The sequence below is a fragment of the Arachis ipaensis genome, chromosome B06, assembly GCF_000816755.2.
Source record: "Arachis ipaensis cultivar K30076 chromosome B06, Araip1.1, whole genome shotgun sequence".
In the NCBI taxonomy this organism is placed as follows: Eukaryota; Viridiplantae; Streptophyta; class Magnoliopsida; order Fabales; family Fabaceae; genus Arachis; species Arachis ipaensis.
The window spans coordinates 123,870,393-123,880,447 of NC_029790.2; the positions used below are offsets into that span (position 1 = coordinate 123,870,393).

General features: G+C 32.6%; 1 pseudogene; it reads right to left on the reverse strand.

The window, feature by feature from the left end:
- LOC107647622 overlaps window positions 2,608–10,055 on the reverse strand; it is a 9,875-nt pseudogene continuing 2,427 nt past the window's right edge.

The window sequence follows — 10,055 nt, forward strand, 5'->3', positions numbered from 1 at the left end:
TCTTCCATTTCCGCAGCTATTGCTGCTGGTTGGATTGGGGGAAGGCTACGGCTGTGTGTGTGTGTTTTGGTTAGAGGGCAGCAGCTGCTGCTGCTGGTTTAGGGAGGGGAAACGGGTACCGGGTCAGGTTTTCAGGGTTAGGGTTTTTCTTTCAAAAATTAGGGTTAGGGAAATTTTAGTAATTTCGAATAAAAATAGGGATATTATAGTAATTAGAAATAAATTCTAATCCATTAATAATAATGTATAAAAATACTATTTGCTCATCAATTTCATAAATTATTTTCAATAAATGCTTGAATCCAAAAATTAGGAATAATATAATTATTTTCTCTATTTTCACAAAACAGTAGTAGTAATATTCAAAATATTAATATTTAATCCAAATCATATAAATTCCTTATTATTTCATAACTGCCAACTTTATAATCTAAATATAGAAAATAATCCGATAATTATAAAATTAGATAATAATCATAACTTATCTCAAATTCAATAAATCAAAACTTGCCTTAATTATCTTTAATAAAATGATTTCCGAAATTAAGGCTATAAATAACAATATGATTTGAGACTTGATCATACTAAGACTTTTCAAAGTTCTGGGTCTTACAAAGGTGACAAATATTTTAAAATATGAGTGTAAGTTCCGTTGAGTATAAAAAAAATATATTTTGAAATAGAGGAGTATATTCAAACTCTAAAATGATATATAAATTATGTTGAACAAGAATATCAACATAAAAAGATTATTTATAAATAGGAAAATCACGCTAAACTAAGATAAAGAAAAGCTAAGTGAGGAGCACTGAACCAAATATATACAGAACGCAAATGAATATGGCTAATATTTTTAACATAAAAAAGAAAAAAAATTAGTATTAACTCAGAAATACATATTGGCCAATAGTCTACAATAAATAAAAAGTGCGTCTAAAGCTCAATTAAAATAATTTTATTAATTATTAATTTATTATAAATAGATATAGCATAAATGTATTTTTTTTAAAAGATATTAATACTTTATTAATTGAATAAGGTAGAAACATAGGATTTTTTTAAATAAATAAAATAAATATTTAAATTACGAATATACGTTAATTTGAGGATATTTACCAATTTTCATAAAGTGTCTTATCTCGTTTATACTGTAGACGAGATAAGTTTAACTATTTGTAAATGAGATAAAACATGAACATGTGATAATGTATCACGTTTACAAACGTGATACGTGAGAAATAGTTGTTTAGTCATGTAAACGAGATATGACAAAACTTAACTCTTTTATAGTGTAAACGAGATACATGGGAGTAAAAAACGTTTACACAGTAAACAAGATAGAATAGGACAAAAATAACTACTTATAAAAGGATTAGGAAACCGCTGGTATTCCTCAAAAATATCTCAATTCTTCTTTTTCTACTGTTTTTCTTCAAAAAATTTAGCAAAAATATCTAGTGACAGTGGTTTCTTTGTTGTGATGGTGTATCCCAACTGTCAGATGAGAAACAATGACAGCAGGGTTATATTTGAGTATGAGAATCCTGCATTGTTCTGAACTCGAAGAGCAAATTCGTTGTTCGAGTTAAAGAGTATGATATTAACGCACGTCGGTGGTGGTGAGAGAAAAGAGGTTGGTAGAGTTGGGTTTATGATGCTAGCATCGATATGGAATGGTGTATTTCGGTTTCGTCTATTCTGGCTCGATGGCAATGAGCAAGCATGTGCACCTTGTTTGTCGTGCACGGCAGAATTATAGTTGAACAAGTGATGGAGCTTTCTGCGTAAGTTCGTGATGGTGGTGGTGGTGGTGCTGGCGGCTCAAATTTTGTACCGGATGACCCTCCGCTCACACCACGACCGTTGCACTGTGCTAGTCCAGTGCAGGACATAGACGTTGAGGATGGGGAATCCGACGAAGAGTACATTGCCGATAGCCACGAAAGTGGTTCCTCTGACGACGACGACAACGACAATGAGTTCATACCTGAGACTCCTGTTGATGGATCAGTTCAATACCTTTTGCCTGTTTCGCGTCCAATTCCAAAGTTATCATCTGTACTCAGCTACTACCATACATTAGATTTGGATGCAATGCACGAGGAAACTTCATTTTTGAATATGGGGGCCGACGATTACAACACCGATGGTGGTGTGGAGTTTCAAGTTGGTCATAGATTTAGAAGCAAAGAGGCAGTGCTGCAAGGCGTGATGAATTACAGCATCCGGAGAAGTGCCGAGTATCGAATAGTCGAGTCGGATTAATTCAAGTATCACATACATTGTCGGCAATTTACAGATGGTTGTCCTTGGAGTCTCCGTGTCGCCCTCCGACAGAATTTCATATATTGGTGAGTGTTATTATATTTTAATTCATTGTCTTCTTCATCGTTCTTATTTTGTTTAGATTTTAATTCGACTGTATTTAAAATGGTTAGGAAGGTGCGTAAATTTGGCGGACCACACACGTGTCTGGCCCCACCATGTCACAGGATCACCGACAGCTGGACGGCAATCTCATATGCAAAATCATCATGCCACTCATACAGTCCAATCCATCAGTGACCATTCCTGTTCTACAGAGAATAGTGAGACAGAGCTATAACTTCAAGCCGTCATACTAGAAGGTTTGGATGGTAAAACAAAAGGCAATTGCCTAGATATATGGTGATTGGGAGGAGTTGTACAATGAGGTGCCGTGATTGCTCCAAGCGTTGCAGAGTTGTCTCCCTAACATGGTATGTGAAAAAATTTAATTAACTAATCAAATCAAAGTAATTACTTATCTAACTTTCACTATGAGTAAATTATACACCTAACTCATGTTACTAACTTGCCAACTAACCTAAACTGTGTTACCTCAATATCATCAAGCCTACTCATTTGTTAAAACACTAACTCTATAAAAGTTCTCGAAATAAAATCGCATAGACTTATTAATTTAAACAATAAAGATAACACTAACCTCAAAGTCGATGGCTCCCGCAATGTGCTAACTAGCGTCGAGGCAGTTAATGTCAAGGTCCCGTGCATCCGGGCATGCCATAATGTCCGAGGAACTAATAAATATCAAGAAAACAGTGTAAGAAAGAGAGAAATGAGAGAAATGTGAGAGAAATATGGAGTCTGAAACACTGTGAACGACTTCCATTTATAGTCGCTCTCTGGACTTATCTCGTTTACAGTGTAAACGAGATAAGGCTCGTATCATATCACGTTTGTAAATGTGATACATTACCATGTGTTCGTGCCTTATCTCGTTTACAGTGTAAATGAGATATAGCAAACTTATCTTGTTTACACTGTAAATGAGATAAGGCACTTGATGAAAATCTGTAAATACCCTCAAATTAATGTATATTCCTAATGAAAATATTTATTTTAAAAAAATTTAGAAACATATGTTCACATTAGAGGGATTGAAAAAAAATTGAGGGACTCCCAAGAGACCTATCAATAGATAAAAGAAATAGAGATAACAAAAAGAGAAAAGCAACATTAGATGCAAAAAACTCATGATGGAAAACGGCAAGACATCCGTATCAATTCTTGATGTAGCTCTCTTAAATACTAGAGTGCTAAAAATCTAGCTATTTCTCTCCTTTCACACGGACTAGAGAAGAAATTGTGAAGAATTGGGTCTTCACATCTGCATTCGATCGCGTTAGAAGATTTTTAGTTACCTCCAACCATCATGAGCTAAACTCTGTTAGCTTGATCTAGACCAGGTAAGCACCAATTCAACTCAACTTGCCTACCAGGGGCGGAGGTACATACTATTAAAGGGGGGCAATGCCCCCCCCCCCCCCCTCCCCCCCCCCCAAAATTTTAATTTTCATTTAAAAAAAAGTCTAGCTCCCTCCTGTTTTTATTTCCCAGCCCCCTCCCTTTTTTTTCGTATTACCTTAATTCATAAAAAAATAGCCCAATAGCCCATTTCCCAATTTCCACCCTTTTTTTTATTTGCCAGCCGCCCAGCCCCCCTTCCTAATAGCCCATTTCCCAATTCCCAATTTCCACCCCTTTTTTTTATTTGCCAGCCGCCCAGCCCCCCTTCCTCTTTGTTCGCATATTTTTCCAATCCCTCTTTTTGTTCCTACACTTTTTACTTTCACTTTGCAGGTAATAATTTTTTACTTTTCTTATTCTTCTTTTTCTTTATCTCTTTAATCTTCTTATCTGTTACCTCTTTGACTCTTGTTTTTTTTTTTTGCAAATTAAGAAAAAAGATAGTAATTCAACAAGTGATTCTTCACTACTGTTTATCAAAAAAGGTTCTATTTTTATTCTTTTTTATTTTAAGAAAATTATTGAACTATTGACTTTTCTATTATTATTTTTCTGTTAGTCTTATCTAATTTTTTTATATTTTTTAATATATTTAGTTATTTACTTAATTTATTATTATTTGTTAATTAAGTTTTTGTTATTATATGTTAGTTTGTATATTTAGTTTTTTTATTAGTTAACTATTTAATTACAAGGTTATATTATTTATACTACAATATTAGTATTATTGTTCTGAATTTTAATATCTTATTTTGAATTGAAATATAATTTTTATATTTTATAAAGATCTAGATTGTAATTTACACTTTTTGCTAAATATATTTTTAATTATAGGAACTTATTTGGCCATTTGAATTATGAGTAAGTTCAAAACCATTGATACATTTTTTAAAAGAAAAGATCAAGAGAATGAAGATGCTTCTACTATTACTACTCCAATTCAAGAGTTGAATAGTAGATTTAATGAGCAAACAATAGAGCTTTTGACTTTGAGTTGTGCTTTGGATCCTAAAGACAATGTCAAATCATTTAATATTGAAGAAATTAGCAAGTTAGCAGAGAAGTTTTATCCCCTTGACTTTCCTTCTAATGAGTTAATATTTTGAAATCTCAGTTGCAACATTATCAGCATGATATACCAAATCATTTGAAAGGCATTGGTACACTTTCTGAATTATGCAAGAAGTTGCAAGAAACGGGAAAATCAAGAACTTATCACATGGTTGATAGATTAATACGTCTTGTTTTGACTCTACCAGTGTCTATAGCAACAACAGAAAGAGCCTTTTCAACAATGAAAATTATTAAGACAAGCCTCAGAAGCAAAATGGCTGATGAATTTCTTGTAGACAATTTGGTCATCTATATAGAAAAAGAATTAGCAGCTATTTTCGACACAAATTCAATTATAGATGATTTTGAAAATAGAAAAAAACGTTGAATAGCATTTTCATGATACAAAATTGTAAGTGGTAACTTTAATATATTATTGTCTTACTTTGATTGAGATTATATATTTATTTTTTTTATTTTATCAATAGAAATAGTAATATAAAATATTTTTAGCAAAATTATTAAACACCTCCCCTCCTAAATAGTTAGTTTAGCTCAGCCCCTGGGTATTAGCATCGCCAATGTCAAGTTAGGTTAGAACTTGAGTGTGAAATGATTGTGTTAATCCTGTGGAATTGGTGTATGTAATACTTTAACTATAGTGGAAATTCCACCACTATTGTGGTGGAGACTGGACGTAGGTTGCATAGCACAAGGCAACCGAACCAGGATACATGGTGGTGTTAGCTTTTCTCTTCTCTGCTCTGTTCTATTTTCTGATATTCATGAGACAAAACGAAATTGTCTCATAAATTTTCGCTGCTGAGTTCAAACAGAATCAGAATTGCAAGTTCATTTAAAAACAGGTTATTTCAGTAACAAAAAGAAAGGCATAGATTCAACACCCCTTCTCTAAGCCTTCTACAACCTTCAGATATGTTGCTATAAAATAATAAAAACTTAATTTGCAATAAATTTTCTCTCTTTCTTTTTAAAATAATTAAATATTTTTATATATTTTTTAATTTAATTTTAATATATTGTCAAATTAAAGATTTTATGAATCCATTCAATTATGTATTATAATGTAAAAAAAATACATTTTACATTCATCATATAAATATTTATCTAAAAGAATAAATGTGATGAAATGACTATGTAAAAATATACATATTTTAATATATAAAAATTAACTTTCATATTTGTAAACAATTGTTCTACTATTTTTTTCAATTCTTCTCCTTTTATTTTTTATTCTTCTTCATTTCATGTTCAAACCCTAGCTTTATGACTTTTCGCGCTTTCACAAGTTTTAGGCGTATTGGAAAAAGTTGTTGATCATGTACTTTCTTGCTCAACTATTCTCTCTATGTTATTATTTTTTTCATAAGCTTTCTCCTTCCAAATATTTGAAACTTCTTCAAAAGTCAACCCTTTTGTCTTTGGCATGCAGAAAATCACAAAAACTATTGCAACACAAGCAACAGCCAAAAGAATCATAAAACTCACCAAGCCCAATCGCATCCACAAAAGAAAGGAAGTTAATAGACATGATGACAATTGTTGCAGACATGCCACCACATATTCCTCTAAACTCTTCAAGGTATATCTCAGTGTTCGCAGCCCAAGGAACAAGACCCATTCCAGGTGCAAAGAATATAATATACAAAGCCAAACCCGCAACAGCAAGCCATCCATAAACTAAACTCGGGTTGCCATGTCCTCTAACATGACATGAAGCAGAGAGTAGGATTAAATTAGTACATTTTAAATTCAATTCATACCTTCTTTTCCAAGAAATCATTGCACATGTTTTAACTAACTAGTTTTCTCTCAACCCCACACACTAGTAGTAGACACTCTCTTGACACATATTTATGTAGAAAATTTATTTGGTTCTTAAAGAATTTGAATAATTGTATCTGATTTATCTAAAAAAGTAACACATTTTTATATTTTTGCAATATAATATTTTTTTCAAATTAAAAATATTTATTAATATTAAAAATATTATTTTAATTTTAACACCACCTTTTAAATATTGTTAACATTGTATAACTATCGTAGCCTTCGTTCTTAATAAAGTAGTTTTACATATGTGTATAGTAACATAATACGACGTTAGTAAAAATACTTACTTTTTATATTGAGGGTGTGAATAGTTATCCAAATTAACAGATTTGATTATATGACTATATAAAATTAAATGTTATATAATATCAGTACATCAAAATTAAACTATTTATTTTATATCTTTGTAAAATTTATCAATCAAATATTTTTGGATAAGATTTGAGTTCATTCTAATGTAATAAAATGACATTTTTGTCCATAATAAATTAATCAAATCATAATGACTGTACATGGTCGAAAATAGCCAAGTATATACTGGGAGGAACTAGAAACGAGATCAAGAACTACTTGAGGACTAGGATCTAGAAGCACATTAAGCAAGTTGATGAACACTGTGTTGCCAAGTTGAGAGTATGAAAACTAGAAAGAAAGGTAAGAGAATGAACTAAATATTAAATTGAATTGATGTTGGAAGAATGTATTAATTTACATATGAAGCTTCCTCACTTATTTACACACTAAGAGTGAAAGATAGAGAAACACATCAATAACTAACACTCAACTGATCCTATAACAGATTCTCACTTCATCTAACTAACTCTGTAATGCAAACTAACTCTACATTGCTTGTCACATACGTCACTAGAGTCTTCTCCCTTAACACCCCCTCCGAAATCTCTCTCACTCTCTCAACCTGTCTCAAGATTTGGAAGTGAGAAAAGGGCCATGGACCATGGAAGAAGACATGATCCTGATCAACTATATAGCCAACCACATGGATTGTCTTTTGAACTCTTTGGCCAAAGCTACCAATAAGGACGTAGACACATGCGCATGCACATATATATTGCATCTTTCATTTCTTCTCCTTTTATTTTTTGTTCTTCTTCATTTCATGTTCAAACCCTAACTTTATGACTTTTCGTGCTTTCACAAGTCTTAAATGTATTGGAAAAAGTTGCTGATCATGTACTTGCTTGCTCAACCATGCTCTCTATGTTTTTATCTTTTCCATAGGCTTTCTCCTTCCAAATATTTGAAACTTCTTCAAAAGTCAATCCTTTTGTCTCTGGCATATAAAAAATCACAAAAACTATTGCAACACAAGCAACATCCAAAAGAATCATAAAACTCTCACCAAGCCCAATAGCATCCACAAAAGAAAGGAAGCTAATAGACATGATGACACTACCAACCCAATTAATTGTTGCAGACATGCCACCACATATTCCTCTAAACTCTTCAGGGTATATCTCTGTGTTTACAGCCCACGGAATAGGACCCATTCCAGGTGCAAAGAATATAATATACAAAGCCAAACCCGCAATAGCAAGCCATCCATAAACTAAACTCGGGTTGCCATGCCCTCTAACATAACATGAAGCAGAGAGTAGGATTAACGATCCAACCACACCTATTAAGCTACTAAGTGTAAGCTTCTTTCGCCCTACAATGTCAATAAGGTAAATGCCAATAATTGTGCCACCGGCATTAATTGCAGAAACAATGAGGGATAAGAACAAAGCCGATTCGTTTGATTTGAAGCCAGCCAATTGAATGATTGTTGGGCTATAGTACATTATAACACTAATACCGGTAAGTTGTTGGAATGCTTGAAGTCCAGCGCCACATATGAACGCAACTCTGATTTCTTTCAACTTAAATACATCACTGTATTTAACTTTGACCTTATCCTTTTGTTCTTGCTCCATGTGAGCTTCAAGAATATCTATTTCGTCCTCCAACCGAGGAGATGGGTATATCCTAGAAAGAACATTGGTGGCCTCCTCCTTCCTATTCTGCAAGTTAAAAGTAACTAAGCTTTTAATTATTGTACCAAAAAAAATCAATATAAGGATTTATTTTACCCAAATTTTATAGGTGACTAATGACATAAAGTTGTCTTCATATGAAAATAATAGTTGATAATCATTAGATGATAATTTATTTAAGAAAAAAAGTACATGAAACTAATTTTTAGTTAGCTAACATTAGTCAACTTTAGATTTTATATTTATAATTTAAGTTTTAGGATCTAGAATTTAAGATAAACAAAATAACAAAATTGGCTGATGTTAGTTTAAAAAAAATTGGTTTCCAGCATTAACTTTAGTTCAACATATCAAATTATCTAATAGTTATTACCTATAATTTTTGCATAAAGAGAACTTCACATGAATGATCATTGATCTTATATCATCATTTACCTTCAAATATAGCCATCTGGGGGACTCAGGAAGAAAGACCATAAGAACCAACTGAATAACAGCTGGTGTACCTGCAATTCCAAGCATCCAACGTCATGTTCCAGGAACCTGCACACATAATTTTGCTCTTAGAAAATCAAGATGGATGAAGACAAAATTATTACTATTGGTATTGTTAGCTAAAGAGTTGGGTATGCTTACTCTAGTCAAACCATAATTGATGACAAAGGAAAGAAATTGGCCAGTTGTGATCATAAGACAATTGACACTAACTAATCCACCTCTTATTTCAGACGGTGATACTTCTGCAATATACATAGGAGCAGTAACAAAGGCGAAACCTACACCTAGGCCAACAAAAAACCGGCCAACTATGATAAGAGTGGGATTTGGTGCAACGGCGATCAAGAGTGATCCTACTGCGAAACAAATATCTGCCACAATAGTGGCAGCCTTACGCCCTAAAGAATCATTAATGTAACCACCAATGGCAGCACCGAAAATTGCACCAATTAAGGCCATGGCAACTATTAGTTCCTGCAAACATAACAAAATGAGAACATATAATTGCTACAAAATGGCACTCTACTCTAGTCCTACTATGTCATAGTCATAGTTACGTGAATTCACAATTTATCTTTGTTGTCGAATGCTATATATATACTTTTCCCATTAAAAATTTTAAATGTGATGTATTGCGTACCACCTACCAATTCTCCTACCAGAACATATTGCGTTTCATATAACTATATGGTCACAATTACAAGCTACCAAACTAAAAGAAAATGAACAAAAAGACACTCTCTCTTTTACCTGAAGAAAACTACTGTTCTTTACAACTTCAAAATCATCTTTTATGTACAAGAGAGCGCCAGATATCACACCTACAAATGAAAACAAAATATATGCTATATCATTTCTTTCTTTTTTTTT